This window comes from Hypanus sabinus, chromosome 12 (assembly GCF_030144855.1).
Source record: "Hypanus sabinus isolate sHypSab1 chromosome 12, sHypSab1.hap1, whole genome shotgun sequence".
NCBI lineage: Eukaryota > Metazoa > Chordata > Chondrichthyes > Myliobatiformes > Dasyatidae > Hypanus > Hypanus sabinus.
This window is the reverse complement of record NC_082717.1, coordinates 28,641,326-28,666,453: the sequence shown is the minus strand read 5'-3', so window position 1 is coordinate 28,666,453 and position 25,128 is coordinate 28,641,326. Positions and strand designations below refer to the sequence as shown.

At 41.6% G+C, this 25,128-nt stretch overlaps 1 protein-coding gene across 1 annotated transcript in view; it reads right to left on the bottom strand.

The window, feature by feature from the left end:
- The window catches only part of LOC132402725 (lutropin-choriogonadotropic hormone receptor-like), a 223,806-nt gene that overhangs the window by 87,928 nt on the left and 110,750 nt on the right, over positions 1 to 25,128 (bottom strand). The gene's annotated exons all lie outside the window — the stretch shown is intronic.

Sequence of the window (25,128 nt, the reverse complement as noted above, 5' to 3'; positions counted from 1 at the left end):
TAAACAACTTAACTGATTGTAATAGTAAGAATATTGTATTTATACAGTATAACATGACAATATTAGTCCCAGTAAAATCAGCAAAAAGTTTTCCTAAGTGAAAGATTGATTTGACTTTAGAAATAGAACAAACTTAGAATCAAGCGATTCAAGTTAAATAAAAGAATGCTATCCTCTTCTTTTGTTGAACTGAAGTTTCAATGGCACAAAATAATTCAATTTTATTGCAATTGGCATTTTATTTTTAATATTTGAAAACAAATTCTATAGGAAGAGAAAGAATGCATCAGATAAACAAGAGATTAAAATCCCCATCTGATTAATGGATTTTACTGCCTTATTGGTTGTTACAAAATGCTACCAAATCATTTGAAATGTTAATGCTATTGATAGCACAGTTTTACCACAACCAAAGTTCAAAAGATTCAGAGTACATTTATTATCAAAGTATGTCCATAAGAAATGACTCTGAGATCCATGGTCCCACAGGTAGCCATGAAACAAAGAAACATGGAGTCCGTTCAAAGAAAATATTAAACACACAATGCGTGAAAGAAAGAACAAATTGCGCAAACGATGGAAAGTGGGCGAATAACACACAGAATATCAAACCAGGAGTCCAGGGGCATTTAGTTTAGTCCTTACTGTCCATTATGCCACTGGCATTTAGGGCAGTAATGAAGGTCCATATAGAAGTTCTTCTTCATTGCTGTTTCTGAAACAATTGTTTTTTGACCAGTCAGGTTTGTTAGCCCTGAGCTGAACCCTCAATTCTGGAGGACTGGTGGGCCACTCTTAGCATGGCCTCTACCCTTTGGCCAGTTTGTCATGGGTGACCCTACCAAGAGCCAAAGCACAAAGTCTTGAATTCAGCCAACATAACTCTTCAGGTCATTTGAAACACACAAGCCTTCAAACCCCACAACAAGGTTGTGGTCCTCTTGTTGATCAGTTTAGTTCATCTCAATTCAGTGTTGCATCACTAGCCAACTGCAGGCCACAGACCCACCATCTCAAAGAGCTGGCAAATTAGGCTTAATCCAGACCTTAAGTACTAATCGTGTGAAGCTTGCATGTTCTTCCCATGGCTATCTGTGTTTCCCCTAGGCATTCTGGTAAACCTACAGTTCTAAAGATGTAATGGTTGGTATATCAATTCAGCTGTTGCAAGTTGCTCCAAACGCAGATGAGTATCTGCATTCTGGGAGAAAGGGCAATGCAAGAGGAAGAAGTGAGGTCAGTGTAGTTGATAGTTGCTGCTGAACTGATGGGCTGAAAGACAGGTTGCCGTGTCTCTAGCCCAAGACTAAACAGCTGCCAGTACTTTTTTTTCAAAAATATGGGCAAGATATTTAATTCCCAAATATGCAGCCATAATTTCTCCGGATCTATAATTGAACCTGTTCATTCATGTTTATGCCCCGTCACGGTTTATGCCCTGCCTATTCATATCATTCAACACTTGCCTAGCATGCCATGTTCCTCCAGTTCCTTTCCTCCATCACCCATCTAACTGGGACAACTCCCTGGATTCATTTCCCTTCATCCTGTTATCCCAGAGGATCACCTGCAATGACATCTTTTCCCTTTCCTGTACCATTACCTTTAAAGCCAATTATTTGTTTACAACCCTTCCCCCCACCACTATTTTTAATGGACATACCATGCTTGGTGGCATCAATTGAAAACACAGATTGAACATGAATAAGCTGCTGGAAGAAAGCAGATGGGACGAGGTGGGAGAGGGATAGGAAAGGCGAACCACGAGAGAAGAAATCCAGGAAGATAGGCAAGTGGGTGAAAGACAGATGGAATGAGGTGGGAGAGGGTGATGAGGTTTGGTAATGAGAGGGTGAGGGAAGGGACAGAAAAGGTGAACAAAGAGAGAGAGAGAACCAGGCTGAACTGGTAGGAGTGGGATAGAAACATGGGGAAGTGGGTTACCTGAATCTGGAAAAGTCAAAGTTCTGCCATTGGGCTATAGGTGGAATATCAGGTCCTGTTCTTCAAGTAGCAATAGAGAAGGCCAAGGTCAGGTAGGTTGATGTAGGAATGGAAAGGGAAGATGAAATGACATGCAACTAGGCATGTCCATCTATGTCTTGGTTTCAGCTGTGGTGACCAATTAACTGTGTCTATTTCAACAATGGCAATTCCAATTCACTTCGAAAGAAAAGTACTACAGATACTGGAAATGTGAAAGCTGGAAGTGCAGGAATTACTCAGCAGGTCAGACAAGACCACTGGAGGGAGTCATGAAAGAAACATTCCCAGTGGATAACTTTGTGAACTGGAACAAAACAGAAGGGTTTGAAATGAAACGTTTTAATTTGCAGAAAGATAGGGGAGGGGCAGAGGAAATAAAACAGAATACCTGCAACCTAGTGGGGATGAGGAGTCTGAATAACATGCAAGGTGGTGCTACCTACTGAGTCAATGATTGGAGTATGTTTGCAGGAGGTGCACATGTAGCTGAAATGTAAAATAGCTGAAAAGAAGAGAGAAAGTACATAAACTGAATATTGGAAATGTAAAATGCTATCTGATCTGGTGAGTGTTTCAAGCATTTTCTATTTTAGTTTCAGATTTCCAGCATCTGCAGCTTTATTGAATCTTCTTAAAATCTCCCTGTTCTATTAAGACCATAGACCATACGACATAGTAACAGAATTAGGCTCCACCAATCACGGCTGATCTTTTTTTACCATTTTTTACCCTCCTCAACTCCAGTTCCCAGCCTTCTGTCCATAACCTTGATGTTGTGGCCAATCAAAAACCTATAAATTTCTGCCTTAACTACACCCAACAACGCAAATTCCACAAATCCACTACCCTCTGGCTAAAGAAATTTCTCAACATCTCTGTTTTGAATGGATACCCCTCTATCCTGAGGCTGTGCCCTCTTGTCCTAGACTCCTGACCGTGGGAAACATCCTTTCCACATCTACTCTGTCTTGGCCTTTCAATATTCGAGAGGTTTCAATGATATCCTCCCATCATTCTAAATTCCAGCAAGTACAGGCCCAGACCATCAAATGTTCCTCATATGATAAACCTTTCATTCTTAGAATCATCACTGTGAACCTCCTCTGAATCCTCTCAAATGCCAAAACATCTTTTCTTAGATAAGGAGCACAAAACTTTTCACAATACTCAAGGTGGGGCCTCACCAGTGCCTTATAAAGCCTCAGCATCACATCCCTGCTCTTGTATTCTAGATCTCTTAAAATTAATGCTAACATTGCATTTGCCTTCCTCACCACTGACTCAACCTGCAAGTTAACCTTCAGGGTGTTCTGCACAAGGACTTCCAAATCCCTTTGCATCTCAGATTTTTGGATTTTCTTCCTGTTTAGAAAGCAGTTTTCATATTTATTTCTTTTACCAAAGTGCATAATCATACATTTTCCAACATTGTATTTCATTTGCCACTTTCTTACCCATTCTCCTAATCTGCCTAAGTTCTTCTGCAGCCTTCCTGTTCCCTCAACACTACCTGCCCCTCCACTAATCTTCATATTATCTACAAACTTGACAACAAAGTCATCTATTCCATCATCTAAATTATTTATATACGATATAAAAAGAGCAGTCCCAACACCAACCCCTGTGGAACACGACTACTTTAATTCCATTTTCTTCCCACCCACCGCCTCCTACCAATCAGCCAATACTCTAACCATGCCAGTAACTTTCCTGTAATACCATGGGCTCTTAACTTGGTAAGCAGCCTTATGTGTGGTACCCTGTCAAAGGCCTTCTGAAAGTCCATATATATAACATCCACTACATCCCCTTTATCTATCCTACTTGTAATTTCCTCAAAGAATTCCAACAGGTTCATCAGGCAGAATTTTCCCTGAAGGAAATCATGCTGACTTTGTACTATCCTGTCCTGTGTCATCAAGTACTCCATCACCTCATCCTTAACAATTTACTCTAACATCTTCCCAACCAATGAGGTCAGGCTAACTGGTCTATAATTTCCTTTCTGCTGCCTCCCTCCTTCCTAAAAGAGTGGAGTGACATTTGCAATTCTTTAGTCTTCTGAAATCATGCCAGAGTCCATTGATTTTTGAAAGGTCACTACTAATGCCTCCACAATCTCTACCGCTACCTGTTTCAGAGCTTTCTGTCATTGATTCCAACAAACTGGTTTGGAGTAAAACTTTGCTTTGACAACACTCTAAAGGGTCTTGTAAATTTTACAAACCAAAAGTAACAATATGAGAACAACTTGACACAAAAAATAGTGGAAGAAATGAGAACAACCAGGTAATACAAATCTAAAGTGGGTGTGGACACAAAGAAAAACAGATATGTACATGCACGACTCCTTGAATTGGGATGTGTATTTCCACAGCCTAATTAAGGTAACAAACAGAAGTAGACCTTTTAACAAAATATTCTTTTGAGTCAGTATGGGTGGAAGTCAGGAACAGGAAGGGAGCAGTTACTCTACTGGGGGTATTCTATAGGCCCCCTGGTAGCAGCAGAGATACCGAGGAGCAGATTGGGAGGCAGATTTTGGAAAGGTGCAAAAATAACAGGGTTGTTATCATGGGTGACTTTAACTTCCCTAATATTGATTGGCACCTGATTAGTTCCAAGGGTTTAGATAGGGCAGAATTTGTTAAGTGTGTCCAGGATGGATTCCTGTCACAGTATGTTGACAGGCTGACTAGGGGGAATGCCATACTAGATCTAGTATTAGGTAATGAACCGGGTCAGGTCACAGATCTGTCAGTGGGTGAGCATCTGGGGGACAGTGATCACCGCTCCCTGACCGTTAGCATTACCATGGAAAAGGATAGAATCAGAGAGGACAGAAAAATTTTTAATTGGGGAAGGGCAAATTATAAGGCTATAAGGCTAGAACTTGTGGGTGTGAATTGGGATGATGTTTTTGCAGGGCAATGTACAATGGACACGTGATCGATGTCTATGGATATCTTGCAGGATGTTAGGGATAAATTTGTCCCGGTGAGGAAGATAAAGAATGGTAGGATGAAGGAACCATGGGTGACAAGTGAAGTGGAAAATCTAGTCAGGTGGAAGAAGGCAGCATACATGAGGTTTAGGAAGCAAGGATCAGATGGGTCTATTGAGGAATATAAGGTAGCAAGAAAGGAGCTTAAGAAGGGGCTGAGAAGAGCAAGAAGGGGTCACAAGAAGGCTTTGGCAAGTAGGGTAAAGGAAAACCCCAAGGCATTCTTCAATTATGTGAAGGACAAAAGGATGACAGGAGTAAAGGTAGGACCGATTAGAGATAAAAGTGGGAAGATGTGCCTGGAGGCTGTGGAAGTGAGTGAGGTCCTCAATGAATACTTCTCTTCAGTATTCACCAATGAGAGGGAACTTGATGATGGTGAGGACCATATGAGTGAAGTTGATGTTCTGGAGCATGTTGATATTAAGGGAGAGGAGGTGTTGGAGTTGTTAAAATACATTAGGATGGGTAAGTCCCTGGAGCCTGATGGAATATTCCCCAGGCTGCTCCACGAGGTGAGGGAAGAGATTGCTGAGCCTCTGGTTAGGATCTTTATGTCCTTGTTACCCACAGGAATGGTACTGGAGGATTGGAGGGAGGCGAATGTTGTCCCCTTGTTCAAAAAAGGTAGTAGGGATAGTCCGGGTAATTAGTGAGACTTACGTCTGTGGTGGGAAAGCTGTTGGAAAAGATTCTTAGAGATAGGATCTATGGGCATTTAGAGAATCATGGTCTGATCAGGGACAGTCAGCATGGCTTTGTGAAGGGCAGATCATGCCCAACAAGCCTGATAGAGTTCTTTGAGGAGGTGACCAGGCATAGAAATGAGGGTAGTGCAGTGGATGTGATCTACATGGATTTTAGTAAGGCATTTGACAAGTTTCCACATGGTAGGCTTATTCAGAAAGTCAGAAGGCATGGGATCCAGGGAAGTTTGGCCAGGTGGATTCAGAATTGACTTGCCTGCAGAAGGCAGAGGGTTGTGGTGGAGGGAGTACATTCAGATTGGAGGGTTGTGACTATTGGTGTCCCACAAGGATCGGTTCTGGGACCTTTACTTAAAGTGATTTTTATTAACGATCTGGATGTGGGGGTTGAAGGGTGGTTTGGCAAGTTTGCAGACAACACAAAGATTGGTGGTGTTGTAGGTAGTGTAGAGGATTGTCAAAGATTGCAGAGAGACAATGATAGGATGCAGAAGTGGGCTGAGAAGCGGCAGATGGAGTTCAACCTGGAGAAGTGTGAGGTGGTACACTTTGGAAGGACAAACTCCAAGGCAGAGTACAAAGTAAATGGCAGCTTACTTGGCAGTGTAGAGGAGCAGAGGGATCTGGGGGTACATGTCCACGGATCCCTGAAAGTTGCCTCACAGGTAGATAGGGAGTTAAGAAAGCGTATGGGGTGTTAGCTTTCATAAGTCGAGGGATAGAGTTTAAGAGACGCGATGTGATGATGCAGCTCTATAAAACTCTAGTTAGGCCACACTTGGAGTACTGTGTCCAGTTCTGGTCACCTCACTATAGGAAGGATGTGGAAGCATTGGAAAGGGTACAGAGGAGATTTACCAGGATGCTGCCTGGTTTAGAGAGTATAGATTATGATCAGAGATTAAGGGAGCTAGGGCTTTACTCTTTGGAGAGAAGGAGGATGAGAGGAGACATGATAGAGGTGTACAAGATATTAAGAGGAATAGACAGAGTGGACAGCCAGCGCCTCTTCCCCAGGGCACCACTGCTCAGTACAAGAGGACATGGCTTTAAGTTAAAGGGAGGGAAGTTCAAGGGAGATATTAGAGGAAGGTTTTTCACTCAGAGAGCGGTTGGTGCTTGGAATGCACTGCCTGAGTCAGTGGTGGAGGCAGACACACTAGTGAAGTTTAAGAGACTACTAGACAAGTATATGGAGGAATTTAAAGTGGGGGGTTATATGGGAGGCATGGTTTGAGGGTCGGCACAACATTGTGGGCCGAAGGGCCCGTAATGTGCTGTACTATTTTATGTTCTATGTTCTATTCTTGATTGAAGATTGTTAACTTCCAACTAACTGCAGTGACTATTACAACATAACAAACCACATGGTATACTCAATTCTCGGTACATACTGTACATACAGTATATAGACCTCAACAGGACAGATTGAGAATAAAGTATCTGGGATTGTGGGCTTTGGAAATAGAGGTATTATTATACCAAATCTGAATAAAACAATAGTTTGACTGCAACTTAAGCGTTATCATTTAATTCTTGTGACTGGATGGAGAAAGGTGCAAAAATGGAATGTAAAATAAAATAATAGAATGTTTCTGGAGATGAGGTCAGAGTAGAAAAGATTGGAGATGATTTGTAAGCAGTGTTCAGTAATGGAAAGAGGTAGACGAAGTGAATAAAATCATTTTCCATTGACAGCATACCACTAATAAGAGATGATTAATAAAGAGCCAGAATGAATGAAAGACTGTTACAAACAGCAAGAGGGCATAGTCCAGAATTCATTGCCCGAAATACAGCACAGAAACAGGCCCTTTGGCTCATCTAGTCCATGCCAAACTATTATTCTGTCTAGTTGCATCAACCACAGATTCACCACCCTTTGCTTAATCAATTACTCCTGTTCTCTCTTCTAAATGGACGTCCCTCTATTTTGAGGCTGTGCCTCTGGTCCTAGACTCCCCTACCATATAAAACATCCTCTATCTCGGTCTTTTAATATTCAATAATTTTCAATGAGAACACCCCCCCCCCTTCTAAACTCCAGCAAGTGCAGGCCCAGAGCAGTCTAACACTCCTTATGTAATTGTTTTACTCAGATTATTACTGAGTAAAGTTCCACACTAATGGGAGTGCCAGCTCTTTTTGCATTGTTTCCAAACCTCAGTCATTATCAATTGCTCGTGTGTCCCTCAGGGAAGCAAGCACATTTGTAGCTTGATAAAATTTGGTGGAAAACATCTGATAAAGATAAAAAGGTACAGGGTTTTTCTTGAATAAAAGTATCAGAGATATTGACTGCTATTTTATGGATAACTAGGCAGATGCTGATGCTGTTCCATACTCTAGAATGGGAGAAACAGGAACTTCAGGGATTTAAGGAACTTGATGACCACTCACAACTAACATCGGGAAGTGCAAAGTTGGCTGCTAGGTTTCATGTGACAGCACTCTAACTGCAATGAACTTAGTTTAAGCAGGAATAAAATTAATATACAGCGTATCTGCTGATATCTTTTATAACAGCTTATCTCCTGATACCTTTTGTAACAGCTTTATCTACTGATATCTTTCATAAACCCACTGATTCTTACAGCTACCCAGACTATACCTCTTCCCACCCTGTTACTTGTAAAAAGGCCACCCCTTTCTCTCAATTTCTTCATCCCCACTGCATATGCTCTCAGGATAAGGCATTTAATTCCAGAACTAAGGAGATGTCCTCCTTCTTCAAAGAAAGGGGCTTCCCTTCCTCCACCAACAATGATGCCCTCACCCGCATCTCTTCCATTTCTCACAATCTGCCTTCACCCCATCGTCCCACCAGGGATAGGGTTCCTCTTGTACTCACCTACCACCCCACCAGCTTCTGCACCCAGCACATAAATCTCCGTAACTTCTGCCATCTCCATTGGATCCTACCACCAAGCACATCTTTCCCTCCCGCCCACTTTCTGCTTTCCACGGGGATCGCTCCCTATGTGACTCCCTTGTCTATCCGTCTCTCCCCACTGATGTCCCTCCTGGCACTTATCTTTGCACGTGGAACAAGTGCTACATGTGCTCCATCTGGGTAGCCTCCAATCTGATGGTATGAACATCAATTTCCAGTAATGACCCACCCCTACTTTCCTTCACCATTCCCATATCCCTCTCTCACCTTATCTCCTTACCTATCCATCACCTCCCTCTGGTGCTCCACCCCTTCTCTTTCTTCCATGGCCTTCTGCCCTCTCCAATCAGATTTCCCCTTCACCAATTCTTTATCTCCTTCACCAATCAACTTCCCAGCTCTTTACTTCACCCCTCCCCCTCTCCTGGTTTCACCTATCATCTACTACCTTGCACGTCTTCCTCCACTCCCCCCCACCTTCTTACTCTCATCCTTTTCCTCCAGTCTCGTAGAAGGGTCTCGGCCTGATACATCTACTGTTCACTCTTTTCCACAGATACTGCCTGGCTTGCTGAGCTCCTCCAGCATTTTGTGCGTGTTGCTTGTATTTCCAGCATCTGCAGACTTTCTCTTGTTGGTGATAAAATTGAAAACTAATCGTTTCCAGGATCTCAAGCAGAAGGAAGCATGAATGAAGAAAAATCAGCCATAATGCTTGATTTTTACAAATGATCACAAGTCACTTGTGGTTTGCTGGTTTCCCCAAAAGCAGTGAATCCATGATATTCATAATAAAGTGAACAAAGTTCATACAGAAATGGATGTCTTAATGCTGCCTTGTGCATTTACAGAAACCATACAGGAAATCTGAACTCAGCAAACTACTTTTAGGTTTGGCTGCTGGTATAACAACAATTTTGAGGATCATTATATCTGCAAAGCTGATTATTCAATTCCCTTCTCGTGTCTCAGGTGCCTGAGGCAGATTCTCAACCTTTAACAAGCCAAGAACAGAATTTGATTTGTGAGCTTCAAAGTTGAGTTATTGAGCTACAACTTCTCAATCTAACTTCTGAAAAAGAACTCAGAGGAAGATATGTTGATCAAAATCTGATCCCGCAGTTGTGCTTTGTTCTGTCTGACAGTGTTTTGTATACCGCATGGCATTTTTAGACAATACAAAATGTTACATAAATGACAGCTTCAGCAGTTGTTAAAATAGTCCATGCTCTCCACTTCTTTTCCAAAAACATGGCTGCCTTTCAAAGAAGTCTCAATGCCATTCTGTTAGACTACTTCCATTCAGTTTTTTTCAGCATGAGAACAAGCTCGGAGCAGAAATTGGCCATTTCAACATTCATATGGATCATAGTTATCACCTTAAATTATTTTCCATCCTCACTATTCCCAAATTCGGTGATTCCCTTAATATCTGGAAATTTATCAGTATTGGTTCTGAATGAACTCAACAAACACTGACTTCCAGAATAGAGCATTCCTAAATTTATCACCCTCTGTGTCAAGTTCATCTTTATCTCAGTACTATATAGACTACCACTTATTCTCAGGACATGACCCTAGGTTCGTATTCTTCAATAGAGAGAACCATCCTCCCTGCATCAAGCCATTTAAGTGCTTTATACGTTTCAATAAGATCTCCCACATATTCTCCTAACCCCTAGAGAATACAAACTAATCTATTCAAACTTTACCCCTACACCATATCCTTCGAATCTCCATTGCACTTCCTTTATGGAAAGCATATCCTGGGATATCCCATGGTCACACAAACAAAATCTGGTGCATCATGTTTCAATTGATTCACAACTTAAACATCTTATTAGGTCATCGCTCAGGAGAAAGGAACAGGATGTGCCACCCTTAACAACCATCCTCCTTCATTTCACAACAAAAATGGCATATACTGTACCTCTGTAACATTATGTTTCAACAGAAAAATACAATTGCCACAAAGTATGAAAGAAACAACCCATGACTTGAAGTCATGGTCAAGAATTTTGGTAGTTGGAAATGCGCTTATTAAAAAAAAAACAAGATGTTTTATAAATCTATTTCTATGTTACTAATAAATGGAACTTAGAAAAATAATGGATTAAAAATGATTTGGTAAATGATAGACTTCAGATGTATGGAATGGAGCACCAAGATTTTATTCTGCAATGTCTCTCAGTTACCAGAATTGATGCTGTTACAACAAACGAGAGAAATCAAAGAGCCATAGAGCAACAGAACAGACGCAGGCCATTCAGTCCAATGACTCTATGCCTATCATGGTGCCTACTCATCCAGTCCCAACTTCCACTGTTTGGCCCATATCCCTCTAAGCCTTGCCCCAATTACCTGTCCAAATGCTTCTTAAATTATATTATTCCATGTATTCACCACCTCCTGCATGAAAAAGTTGCTGCCCAGTACCTTGTAAATCCTTCTGTTTCACCCTAAATCTACACCACCTCGTTTTGGACTCCTCTACACTAAGGTACAGACTGTTATTATCCACCAGAAGTATGAAAGTCATCATTTTATAAACGTAAGATCACCCCTCATTCTCCTATGCTTCAGGGAATAAAGAATTAGTTTGGCCAACCTTTCCTCTAACTCAGGCCCTCCTGCTAGCAACACACTTTCTAGAATCTAGTTTAACCACATATTTCCTATAACAGAGTGACCTAAACTGTACACAGTACTCCAAAATGGCCTCACCAACAACTTATACAACTGCAACAGAATGTCTCAACGTCTGTACTCAGTGCCCTGGCCAATGAAAGCCAGCTTACTAAATGCATTGTTCACCACCCTTTCTACCTGTGATGCTGCTTTTGTGAACTGTAAACTTGAACCCCTATATCCCTCTGTTCTATTACAGTCACCAATGCTCAACCATTCACAATACTAGTCCCACTCTGGTTCTACTTTCCAAAATGCATTACCTCACACTTAACTGTATTGAAATCTATTTGTCAAATCTCAGCCCATTTCCCTAACTGATCAAAATCCTCCTGAAATCTATGATACTTTCTTTACAATCAACAGAACCTCCTTGTTTTGTATCATCCACAAAATTACTGATCGAGCCTTATGCATTCATATCCCAATCATTTAATATAAATAATGAATAACAAGGATCCCAAAACTGACCCCTGTGGAGCACCATGTCATTGGCCTACGTTCTGATAAACAACCTTCAAGCAACACCCTCCACTTCCTATCTGTAAGCCACTTTTGAATCCAACTAACTCACCCTGTATTCCATGGGACGTAATGTCCCAGACCAGCCAAAAATGAAGGTCTTGCTAGAGTCCAAATAGACAACATCCATTACCCTACCTTCACCTACTTTTTTGAAAACATATTCAAAAACTAAGATTCATCAAGCCCATCTTCCCATGCAAGAAGCTATGCTGACTCCTCCTAATTCAACTCTATCTGTCCATATGCTGGTAGACCAAGTCCTTTGGAATTCTTTCCAGTAACTTCCCCAGTACTGATGTCAGGCTGACAGGCCTGTAGTTCCCTGCCTCATCCTTGCTACACTTCTTAAACAATGGAACAACATTCAACCATTTCCAGTCTTTGGGTACTTCACTGAAGGCTAACGATGAAGGAAATATCTCCACAAGGACCTCTGAAATTTCTCCTCAAGCCTCATACAAAGTCCTAGGATGTACTCAATCAGGGCCTACAAATTTATTCACCTTCATGTGCTGTAATCCTGCAAATCACTCCTCCCTAATAATATAAATACTCTCCAAAATATGTGTCTCTATTTGCTTCCTTTATTGCTTCAGCAACCATGATTTTCTCCCCCATAAACACCAAGGAGCTGCAGGTGATGGGTAGAATTTTTAATGAATATTAATGAATATTCATTAAAAAGTCCACCCATCACCTGCAGCTCAAGACACAAGTGGTACTGCTAAGGAGGCCTACTCTTTTCCTAACCAGCGTTTTCCTCTTAATAAAACTATAGTATCGAGAACGACACTGAACAGGTCATATGGCTCATAACATTGTTGCAATCTTGATGCCAGTTTTTACCAAACTTCCTGTTGACATCATTATCGCTCCATTCCCTTCACCTTCATGTGTCTATCTAAAAGTCTCTTAAACACCACCAAGCTGCCAGCTTCCACTACTATTCCCAGTATTCTATTCTAGGCACCTATCATTCTACATTAAAAAGTATCTCGTCATCTTTAAAATCGCCCCCCTGACCTTAAAAGCACATTATAGAACATAGAACAGTACAGCACATTACAGGCCCTTCGGCCCACAATGTTGAGCCGACCCTTAATCCCTGCCTCACATATAACTCCACCCCACCTTAAATTCCTCCATATACCTGTCTAGTAGTCTCTTAAACGTCATACATTCTCTCGTCCTTGAAATTCCTACCCTGGGGAAAAGATTCCGAATGTCTACCCTAACCATGCCTTTTCCAATTTTAAAAACCCTCTATCAGGTCACACTATCTCTCGTTAGCCAAGTTCCCCTAAACTTTCCAGGTTTATTTTTCATTCTAATAGGAACATGCTGCTCTTGGACTCTTGCTATCACACTCTTAAAAGTTTATCACTTGCCATTCACTCCTTTCCCTTCAAACTGGCTCAACCAACTAAACTTTGCTAGATCCTGCTTGACTCCCTCCAAATTAGCCCTGCTCCTGTTTGGGACCACAACATGTGTATCCTTTTCCATCACTATCTTAAATCAATAGAATTCTGATCACTAGAGCCAAAGTGCTCCCTGACTGCCACTTCAGTTACCTCTTTTCCTTAAGAGAAGGTCAAGAAGGTCAAGAATTGCACCTTGCTGCATGGGCCCTCTATATATTGGACTCAGGAAAGCTTCCTGGATATATAATCACATAATTCCACCTCATTCCATGCTCTTAACACCCTCAGCGAGGCCTCCCTTGGTCTGGGTCAACCATGGATGTTGCACCCTAGCTGTCTAGATACACAAGCCAAGGTAATACAATATGGAGAGCAAGCAGTTGCCTACATAGCAAGCTCAGCCTCTCCATGCATCTGATGAAACCAAAGGAACAGCAGAGACCAATATAGTTTGGCACCAACAGCATCGCAGGAGTTGTCAGTCAATATTGAACTCAATGTAGGACTGCCTTGGGACTTCAACTCCTGATATTTCCCCGCGGGGTTTACTCCCAAAGCCTTCCCCATGAGTGGGTATAGCCGCAAGGCAGCAGAAGTTTGAGATCACAGTTTTTCTTCTCCTACAAGAGCTGCCAACCATAGCTGATGAGCCCTACCTGCCTTAAGTGATTGGTTTTAAGGTGGTAGTAACCTGGCTTTGACTCCTGTCAGTAGATACTGTTCTGCTGGGCTTAGTAGCTAAGCCACACGTGAAGGCCAGGTGCTGGACTTGGTTGTCAGAGTCTATTTGAGGTGCATGCCATTGCAAGCATTTAATTGTCCCCTTTACCACTCCTTTACAACCTAAAGGAACCAACACCCTGAGTAATCCAGTCAATAATGGAGAAATTAAAATCCCACTAATACAACACTATTATTCTTACAACTATGAACAATTTCTTTACATCTGCTCAAGTTCCCACTTACTGGAAATTTTACAATGCAGCTCCACTGGAGTGACCCTCCCTACTTCTACTCATATGGCCTCACTGGATGATCCCTCAAGAATGTCATCGCTAAGTACTGCTGTTATGTCCTCCCTTATCAAAAAGGCAACAAGCACCCCCTCCTTGCCTACCTGAACTTCTGTCATGCCTGTAGCATCTGTATCCTGGATATTGAGCTACCAATCCTGCCCTGTTCTTAGCCATGTTTCTGTTATTCCAGTTTGCAGAACCAACCCACACTCTGCAAGTTTGTCTGTCTCTGCCTGTCAAACCTCATGCATTGAAATAAATGCAGTTTATCTTGGTATTCCTTTCCCTTCCTTTACTGTGCCCCTGGCTATTCTGATTACTAAATTTGCTCTTGCTGTTGACTGCTTTGTCCTATGACTTGCTCCTGCTCAGAATCCCATCCCACTGCCAGTTATTGGATTTTTATGCTGAATTACGAAATAAAACTTCTAACTACTATTATTTTCATCTGAAGGTAATTCTGTGGAGGAATGGGAACAAAGTACTTTGTATTATGCATGGTACTTTTCCAAAGACTGCACAACCCATGAGGATTCAATCATCCACAAAATCAAGAGATCCCACAGATGCTGAAAATCCAGAGTGACAATTACAAATCTTTTTGATTTAAGATGGCACTTGTGAAGCACAGTGTTGACTTGTTGTCAGTGATCAAAACTACTGATGACTTTATTAATCACACTTTTCCTCAAAAACGATCGCTATAATCAATAGCCTGCAACTTCCCTTTCGGAGTTGAGCTTTTCAACTGCCTGCACAACCTGGCATTTTTGCGGTGTGAATTGAAGTCTAGGAGATGCAAGAGAGTTGCGGCATGGCGTGTACAGGCTGAATCGAGGTGGCAGGGCCTGGGCCTGAGAGCGGGGAGTGAGACAATGTTCTGGCTGCTGGTGCAGACATGGAAGCGATTCAAAGCAGCAGAACTGGGGTGAGGCAGATCGAGATGGCAGGGCCCGGGCCCAAGAGAGAGGAACAAGCTGATATTTGACTGATTTAAGCACTGGGCCAGACTGGAAAGTTTGGGGATGGGCCCAATCGATTTGGTGGGTCCTGGGCCCAAGTGCATATCAAATCAGCAGGGCTTGGGTCCAAGCGCGAGGAATGACCCTATAGTTGGTTAATTTAAATACTGGGCAAGACTAAAAAGATCAGGGTGTCAGGGCCAGAGGCGAGGGTCAGGCCGGTGTTCCGCTTGCTGTTCAATAAGGTCTTCTTCTCTCTGTGCTGAACTGAGGCTGAGGCCCGCAACTAATGGGCTCCTAGACTGGTTTCATGGCTGTGGACTCACTTTTGTGAACTTCGGTCCTGAATGTTATTTGCTTGCTTTTATTGTTTGCACAATTTGATTTTGTTCTGCACATTGTATGTATGAAGTCTTATTTATTTTAAATGAGTTCAATTGGGTTTCTTTGTTTTGTGGCTGCCTGTAAGGAGACAAATCTCAAGGTTGTATATAGAATACATACTTTGATAATAAATGTACTTTGAACAAAACATAAGAGTAACTCAGCAGGTCAGGCAGTAGCTATAGAAAGGAATAAACAGTTGATGTTTCATCAGGACTGGAAAGGAAGGGAAAGATGCCAGAACAAGAATGTGGGAAAAGGGGAAGAGATAGGTGAAGCCAGACGAAGGGGAAGATAGGTGGATGGGAGAGGAGGAATAAAGCAGAAGCTGGGAGTGGATAGATGGAAAAGGTAAACTTAATGTTCTAACATAGTTCCATTGCTCCATTCATGGAATAAAACAATTTTTCCATAGTGGCACAAATTTACCTTCAGGCCTGTTGAATAAAGTTGTGGGGTGTTGGTACTGCAATGTGATCTTTCTCTATTCAACACACCAGAACCAACATGAAGCACTGACACATGTTTAACACGGGTAGATAAAAAGTGAAGAAAACCCCTGCTCTGCTCAGCAGCATGGCTGAATCCCAAAATTAGATGGGCAGTTTTCATACATCATTCTATCACTTCTTCCCCATTCAACCACAAAGCTATCCTGTGATAAGTTGGACTGCAAGGTTGTGCTGAATTAGCACATTTTGTGCTCCAGAACCACGCTAAAATTGTTATGCAGAATTCAAGATAATCTCTTTCCCAATATCAACTATTGCATTAACACCACAAATCTATTTCCCATTATCAGTACTTTATTGCACTTATTTCACATTAGGGGGTCAATTTTTTAATCATTGAACTAAATCTACAGGGATCTGATCTAAGCAAACTTTAAACTGGTTCAATTCCCAGATGTTTAACTTTGCAGGTCCCTTGGATCATCAAATTTAAATATGTATGTTGTTTTATCATTTTGACTGAAACCTGCCTCCAGGAGCTCACGATGGAAGTACACACACTCCTAATCACTTCTCAACACTCTAACTGGTAATTGCCCTTGGACAATGCTAATTCCCTCTGAAATACTTTTACATGCATGTGGCAGGACATACACATTCTCACTCAAAAGTTATTATGAAGTCAATAACTATCGAGGCAGATTGCTCACAATGCAAGACTACACCACAATATTATTGCATATAGAATCAGATTTAACATATGTCAGGGAATTATTGCTATAAATTGCAGTACATTGCAATACATAATAATAAAAACCATAAATTAAAATATATATACTTTAAAAGTAATAATAATAATAATAATAATAATAGGCATCCATTAGTCCTGTCAGACCATGGATTTGCGCTTTGGAAGGTTTCCAGGGCGCAGGCCTGGGCAGGGTTGTATGAGAGATTGGCAGTTGCCCAAGCTGCAAGCCTTCCCCTCTCCATGCCACCGATGTTGTCCAAGGGAAGGGCACTAGGACCCAAGCAGCTTGGCACCAGTGTCGTCACAGAGCAATGTGTTGTTAAGTGCCTTGCTCAAGGATACAACATGCTGCTCAGCTGAGGCTCGAACCAGTGACTTTCAGATCACTAGACCGATGCCTTATCCACCAGGCCAACACTTTTAAAAGGTAAACTAAATAATAAGTACAAAAGAGGAAAAAAAAATAGAGTGAAGTAGTGTTTATGGGTTCAATGCCCATTCAGAAATCTGATGGCAGAGGGGAAGAAGACTCCAAATTAATTACAAATGATGGAAATTATTTAGGCCTAATTACAAGCCATTCCCAGTTTTCCCCATTTTTCAGATGTCTGTAAGTCAACTTTGCACGCAAATTTAAAAATACACAAAACTCAGTTTGGTAACCATACCTTATTGTAAAAATGACAAACAAAACACATAAGACTGATAAAAAAGAAACAATTGCTAAGTGTGGAAATAGAACGGAATAAGTTCTGCTGTTTGTAGTAACAAATGCCAGATTTTTGAATATAATAACATTAGAGCCCTCTCATATGTAGAGGCTTCCATAAATTTAGCGTTCTTAAGTCAAAGGCAGTCCTCTCCACCTTCAGTAATATCTCTGCTTGCAGAATAAGATACTGTCTTATAATTGAGACCTCCAAGAAGACCTTGTTGTAGGGTTTGGAGGCTTGTGTGTCTCAATGACCCAGAGAGCTATATTGGCTGGAGTCAGGGTCTTATGCTTTGACTCTTGGTCGGGTCATCCATGCCAAAAAGGTCAAAAGGTAGAGGCCAACTAAGAGTGGTCTACCAGTCCTCCAGATTCGGGGGTTCACTCAGGGCTAACAACCCTGACTAGTTAAACAAAATTGTTTCGGATACAGCAATGAAAAATCCTTCTACATTTGTGTGCGACGGTATTCCTGAGTCTCCACCTGGGACTAACATGACTGATGGTAGCGAAAACAGAGAGGAAGCTACTGGCACAATGAAGGAAGCCCTGAGCACAACCAAGACCAAGACCAAAATTGATTTTGATGGTCAAGGACAGATAGAGATGGAGGATCTTCATTGCTGCTCTAAATGCCAGTGGCATAACGAACAAAAAGGTAAGTTAAAATTCAGAAATAATCTTCTTGGAAAAGACCACAATAGATCTCTAGGTGCAAAAGAATATAGGGTGAAGCCAGACATCTCTGCAAAACTAAAAGCTATTATCATTCTTTCTGGCTATTTGTCTCTACTCATTGTCTATTTCACATGTACCCACTCCATCATAAATTAGGTAAAACATAGAAACACAGAAATCTACAGCATATTAAGCTCCACGTACCTATCTAAGAGTCTCTTAAAAGACCCTATTGTATCCACCTCTACCACCATCACTGGCAATCCATCCACCACTCTGTGTGGAAAAACTTACCTCGGACATCCCCCTCGTACCTACTTCCAAACACCTTAAAACTATACCCCTTGTGTTAGTCAATTCTGCCCTGGGAAAAAGCCTCTGACTATCCACATAAACATTGCCTCTCATCATCTTATACATCTCTATCAGGTCACCTCATATCCTCCATCGCTCCAGGGAGAAAAGGCCAAATTCACTCAACGTATTCTCATAAGGTGTGCTCACCAATCCAGGCAATATCCTTGTAATTTCCTCTGCACTCGATCTATCCATATCCATCCTGTAGTGAGGTGGCCAGAACTGAACACAGTACGCCAAGTGGGATCTAACTGAGATCTTAATGAGCTGTAACATTACCTCACAGGTCTTGAATACAATCCCACGGTTGATGAAGGCCACCACACCATACGCCTTCTTAACAACAATGTCAACCTACGCAGCAGCTTTTAGTGTCCTATGGACACGGGCCCCAAGAACTCACTGATGCTCCCCACTGCCAAGGGTCTTACCATTAATATTATATTCTGTCTTCAAATTTGACATACTGAAATGTACCTCTTCACACTTAACTAGGCTGAACTCCATCTGCCACTTCTCGGTCTAGTTCTGCAACCTATCAATGTCCTGCTGGAACCTCAGACAACCCTCCACACTATGCACAACACCCCCAACCCTTGTGTCATCAGCAAACTTACTAACCCACCCTTCTACTTCCTCATCCAGGTTATTTATAAATATCACAAAGAGGAGGGGTCCCAGAACAGATCCCTGCAGAATTCCACTGGCCACCATCCTCCATGCAGAATATGAACCATCTACAACCACCCTTTGCCTTCTGTGGGCAAGCCAATTCTGGATCTGCAGAGCAAGGTCTCCTTGGATACCATGCCTCAATACTTTCTTTCTGAGCCACGCATGGGGAGCCTTATCAAATGTCTTACTGAAATCCATATACACTACATCCACTGCTCTATCTTCATCAATGTGTTTTGTTACACCCTCAAAGAATTCAATCAGGTTCATAAGACATGACCCGCCCTTGACAAAGCCATGCTGACCATCCCTATTCAGATTTTGGGAAGGGCCATCAGAATGCTCAGTACAATGGAATTCTAATGGAAGAAGTAAATCTTCCTGGCCATTGTGCAGTCTTAGGAAAACACTTCAAGAGCAAGGCTACAATACTAGAAGGATATCAAGATATCAAGGACTGTTGTGTACATTGGATCACAGAGACATGACTCATCCCCTGCACTCATGATACAGCACTCTACCCAAGGGCTTCACCCTCCACCACGGAGACCAGAGAGACACAGCTCACCCCCCCCCCCCCCCCACTCTGCTCAAGACACAGCACTCCAGCCAAGAGTTTCACTTTCCACCCTATGGGCAAAACAGCAACATCAGATCAAGGCAGAAGTAGTGATATTTGCTTCACTATTAATTCCATCATGATGCAAAAATAAGGCAGTTCTATCTCAGTTCTGTTTCCCTGTCCTGGAAAATCTGGTGGTCAAGTGTCATCTATTCTACTTGCCAAGGGAGATTTCTGCCATCATCCTGATAGTGGTGTACATTCCAACCCAGGCCTATGTCAAGCTGGCACTAGAGGAGCTGAGGAATGTGGGCTATTACAAGAATCCCAAATATGACTTGTGGATGGCCAGCAAAGAGCAAATGAACAATTCCATGTGAAGTTACTGATACAATTGGATGTACAACAACTGTGGCAAGGTTTACATGCCATTACTTCCAATAAGGTGAAAACTAACAGAAAAATATAAATAATGCTTCATTTCCCAATGAGCTCAATACCTTCTATTCACACTTTGAAAAGGAGATTAACATAATGCTTTTGCAAATCTCCATGGCGTGTGCAACTCCGTATTAAACATCCTTCAAGACGATGAACCCTCACAAGGCATCAGGCCCCAATGGTGTAGCTTGTAGGGTACTGAAAATCTGTACTGACCAACTAGCAGAAGAGTTCAAGAACATCATCAGCTTTCACTGTTGTCATTACCCCCGCTTCAAAGGGGCATCAATCATACCAAGAAGAAGAGGGTGAGCTGCTTCAAGGACTATCGTCTAGCAGCATTTACCTCTACTGTGATGAAGTGCTTTGAGAGGTTGGTCATGGCTAGAATTAACTCCTACTTGAGCAAGAACCTGGACCCACTGAAATTTGCTTACCACCGCAATAGGTCTACAGCAGGCGCAATCTCACTGAATAACACACACAAAATGCTAGAGAAACTCAGCAGGCCAGGCAGCATATATGGAAAAGAGTGACTTAATTAAAGTCTCCGCCTGAAATGTCAACACTGTTTGGTCTTTTCCACTGATGCTGCCTGGCCTGCCAAGTTACTCCAGCATTGTCTGTGTGTGTTGCTTTGGATTTCCAGCATGGGCAGATTTTCTTGTGTTTGCAATGTCACTGACTTTCCACTCAGCTTTGAAACACTCAGAGAACAGCAAATCATAGATCAAGCTGCTGTTTATCAATTATAGTTTAGCATTCAACACCATCAACCCTCAATGCTAACCAACAAGCTCGAAAACCTGTACTTCTGTACTTTCCACTGCAACGGGCTCCTTGACTTCCTTATTAGAAGAGTACAGTCAGTATGAATTGTTGATAACATCTCCTCCTCAATGATAATCAACATGGGCTTGATTCTCCCTACACTCAGGGTTGTTTTGCTCTGCATAGCTCAAAGGCTGTCCATGATTCACCCATGTCACTACTGTTATTGGAAGAACCTCAGATAGAGATAGATCGGCTGATTGAATGGTGTTTACAACAACACTCACGTGCAGTATTAGCATGACCAAGAATTGATTATGGACTTCAGGAAAGGAAAATTAGGAGAAAACAAACCAGTACTCATTGAAGGGTCACAAGCCACAAATTTTTAAATGCTGGAGAGCACGCTGATCTGTTACATTTCAACCTGGTATCGATTCTCCAGTTCACAGGATTGCAAGAGGCTGCAGAGGGTTGACCAGCTCTACACGCCATCCTTACACATCTGGAGAAGAAGGATGCTTATATGAGAATGCTATTCTTGGACTACAGTTCAGTATTCAACACCATAATTCCCTCCAGGCTTGACAAGAAGCTCAGAGACCTTGGCCTTGACCCTGCCTATGTAGCTGGATCCTGGACTTCCTGTCAGATCATCGGCAGGTGGTAAGAGTGGGCTCCCTCACCTCTGCCCCTTCAACTCTCAACACAGGTACCCTTCAGGGCTGTGTACTAAGCCCCCTCCTTTAATCTCTATATACCCAAGACTATGCTACCACCCATAGCACCAATCTGCTAATTAAATTTGCTGATGACACTACACTGATTGGCCTAATCTCAAATAATAACGAGGCAACTGACAGAGAGGAAGTCATCACCCTAACACCATGGTGTTTTGAAAGCAATCTCTCCCTCAAAGTTGCAAAAGAAAGGAGCTGGTTGTGGATGACAGAGGAATGGAGACAGGCTAACCCCTGTAGACATCAGTGGATCTGGGTTTGAGAGGGTGAACAGTTTTAAGTTCTTCGGTATAAACGTCACTAAGGATCTCACGTGGTCTGTACATGCTGGCTGTGTGGTGAAAATCTCAGATAGTTGAAGAAGTTTGGTATGGCCCCCCAAATCTAAGAACTTTCTATAGGGGGCATGATTGAGAGCATCCTGACCTGCTGCATCACTGCCTGGTATGGGAACTGTACTTCCCTCAGTCGCAGGACTCCGCAGAGAGAGGTGTGGACAGCGTAGCACATCTGTAGAAGTGAACTTCCCACTACTCAGGACATTTACAAAGACAGGTGCGTAAAAAGGGTCCGAAGGATCATTGGAGACCCGAGTTAGCCCAACCACAAACTGTTCCAGCTACTACCATCTGGGAAACTATGCCACAGCATAAAAGCCACGACCAACAGTCTCTGGGACAGCTTCTTCCACCAGGTCATCAGAATGCCTAATTCATGCTGACCCTATTCTATTTCTATGTTATATTGACTCTCTTATTATATATAATATTTATTGTGAAGTACTATAATTGCACATTGCGCATTTGGACAGAGACGTAATGCACAGATTTTTACTCCTCGTGTATTCAAAGGATGCAAATAATAAAGTCATTTCAATTCAATTATACTCAGACAGTTTCATCATGGTCACAATGCTCCTTACCATTGAGAACATTCTCAAGGCGGCAGCATCCATCATAAAAGACCATCACTAGCTGGGACATGTTAGAAGACCCATACTCAATGTTTTAGGAACAGATTCTTCCCTTCCACCATCAGACAAACCCATGAACTTCACCTGGAGTTTCTCTTTTGCACAATTTATTTATTTTTGTAACTTGTAATTTTTATGTCTTACACTGTACTCCTAATGCACAACAACAAATTTCATGACATGTCTCAATGATAATGAATCTGATTTTGGATTCTTAGAACATTGCTAATGCAAACAGTTTAATATCACTCTTCCTTTCTTCCTTGCCTGGACATAGACTGATCTGTTCCAAATTGTCACTGACCCAACAGTTAAACCACAGCAAGTTTCAGCAGAAGGCCAAGATTCCCCAGAAATGAGACAGTCTACAATGAAGGTGAAATAGGAGAATGTTTGCTGTCAGAAGAACAGCAGTCACTGGCTGATTGAAGACTTGGTCCATGTCATCCCTCACCAGAATGCCTGAGCTCACAGGTACTGTAGAATAAAGAGTAGTGAGCATCAAAGAAAGTATTATTACCATTGGAGATATGACAACTATTAAAGTGAATCTGCTTCTACATTTTTCCAGTGCCCTTGTCCAGTATGCACCTCAAACTAAGTCTTTATCAACTTAAGAATGCCTACTTAAAAAGTGAATCCATTGCAGGGATGTTCCTGTCTCCTGATAAAGTTAGACTAAAATATTGATCAGTATGATTGTGTGTGGCCCTACATGCTGGTTATTGATGCTGCACCTAGTCATAGTCAAAATTCAACTAGTTATCAAGACCAGTGTATTACATTTGGTGTAATGTAATACATTTGTATTACATTAATCCCCAAGGGACTGTCCATAATAAATTTAACATTAATCCCCAAGGGACTGTCTGTAATGAAGTTAACATTAATTCCCGAGGGACTGCCTATAATGAATTTAACATTAATCCCAAGAGACTGTCTATAATAAAGTTACCAACATGGCTAATATTTTTATTTGTTTCTTCAAGTACTCGCTTAAAAATCACTAATTATTGCTCTATTGAAATACACTGTTTATTGCTCTCTTAAAAGTCACCATGAGCAAACTAATTCTCTGGTATATGGTTAGGAAATCTCAAAAAGTGACAAGATCATTGAGTGTCTTATGCATCACCTGAACTAGTTACAGCTTAAATGAGACACTCATCTTAGTATGGAATGGTTTCACCATGACACCTTCATTAATAGACCCAAGCCAAAAGGTCTTGGGTGGACGGCCACTTTTTAAAAAATTTATGTTCTATTATGTTGACTTCAGCTGTGTAACTCATGTCTATCAAAGGATTTCTTCCTTTTTGTTCTGCTGAACTTCATTAACTTTGTTCCAAGTGATTCAGAATCCCGTTGTACATTTCGTGCTCATGGTACCGATTTAGACCCTCAGCTTTTCTTCAGGTTCAATTCAGAATGATGGGGTGAGTCAGTCATTTACTTGAGAATGTCTGGTTGATAATGCAATTTGCTCAATATTCCGTCCATGAAGAAGACAGCAGAATTTTAAACTCAAATAATGTCAGCACAAATTGTGTTACCTAATCTTTTGCATTGATTTTCAATTCTCTGTGTTCAAAGCAGGTTATGTTGACCGAATTACCAAAACCACAGCATGAATCATTAGGAATTTCAGCTAATTCTGCTTTTTGAGAGTCCTGAAAATTAAGCTAGAATTTTCAAAAAGCGCAGCACTAATGAGTAGGCCTCCAAAGGTTTTGAATGTTTATAAGGTACATACATTGAAACTGACTACTCTACTATACTACCGTCTAGTTGAATAGCTCTGGGTTTGTTTAAAAGTAATTTTTAGCCATTTAAAATCATGTGGAGGTGGGGACTATATTTGAGATTTAAAATACTATACCAATTTTTTTGTAGAAAACATGCTTATATACAATCAGTGGCCACTTTATGAGGTAATTCTTGTAGCTAACAAAGTATACTGATGTATATTTGTATTCCACTGTTGCTATACTCCAACCTCAAGGTTTGACATGCTGTGCATCCAGAAATGCTCTCCTGCACACCACCTGTTGCCTTCCAGTGAGTTTAAACCATTCTCCTCTAACGTCGTTCATTAGCAAAGCATTCTTACCCACAGAACTGCTGATCACTGATGTTCTTTCATTTCTCACACCATTCTCTATAAACTCCGGAGAATATTATGCATGAAAATCCCAGGAGATCAGCAGTTTCTAAGAGATTCGAATGACCCCGTCTGGCAGCAACAATGGTCAAAACCACTGAGATGTAATTTCTTCCTCATTCTGATGTTTGGACTGAATGACAACTGAACCTACTGACCATGTCTATGTGCTTTTATGGATTGAGTTGCTGCTACATGATTGACTGATTAGACATTTCCATTAACAGGTGTGCCTAACAAACTCACCAAGCTCTTTAACTACAGCT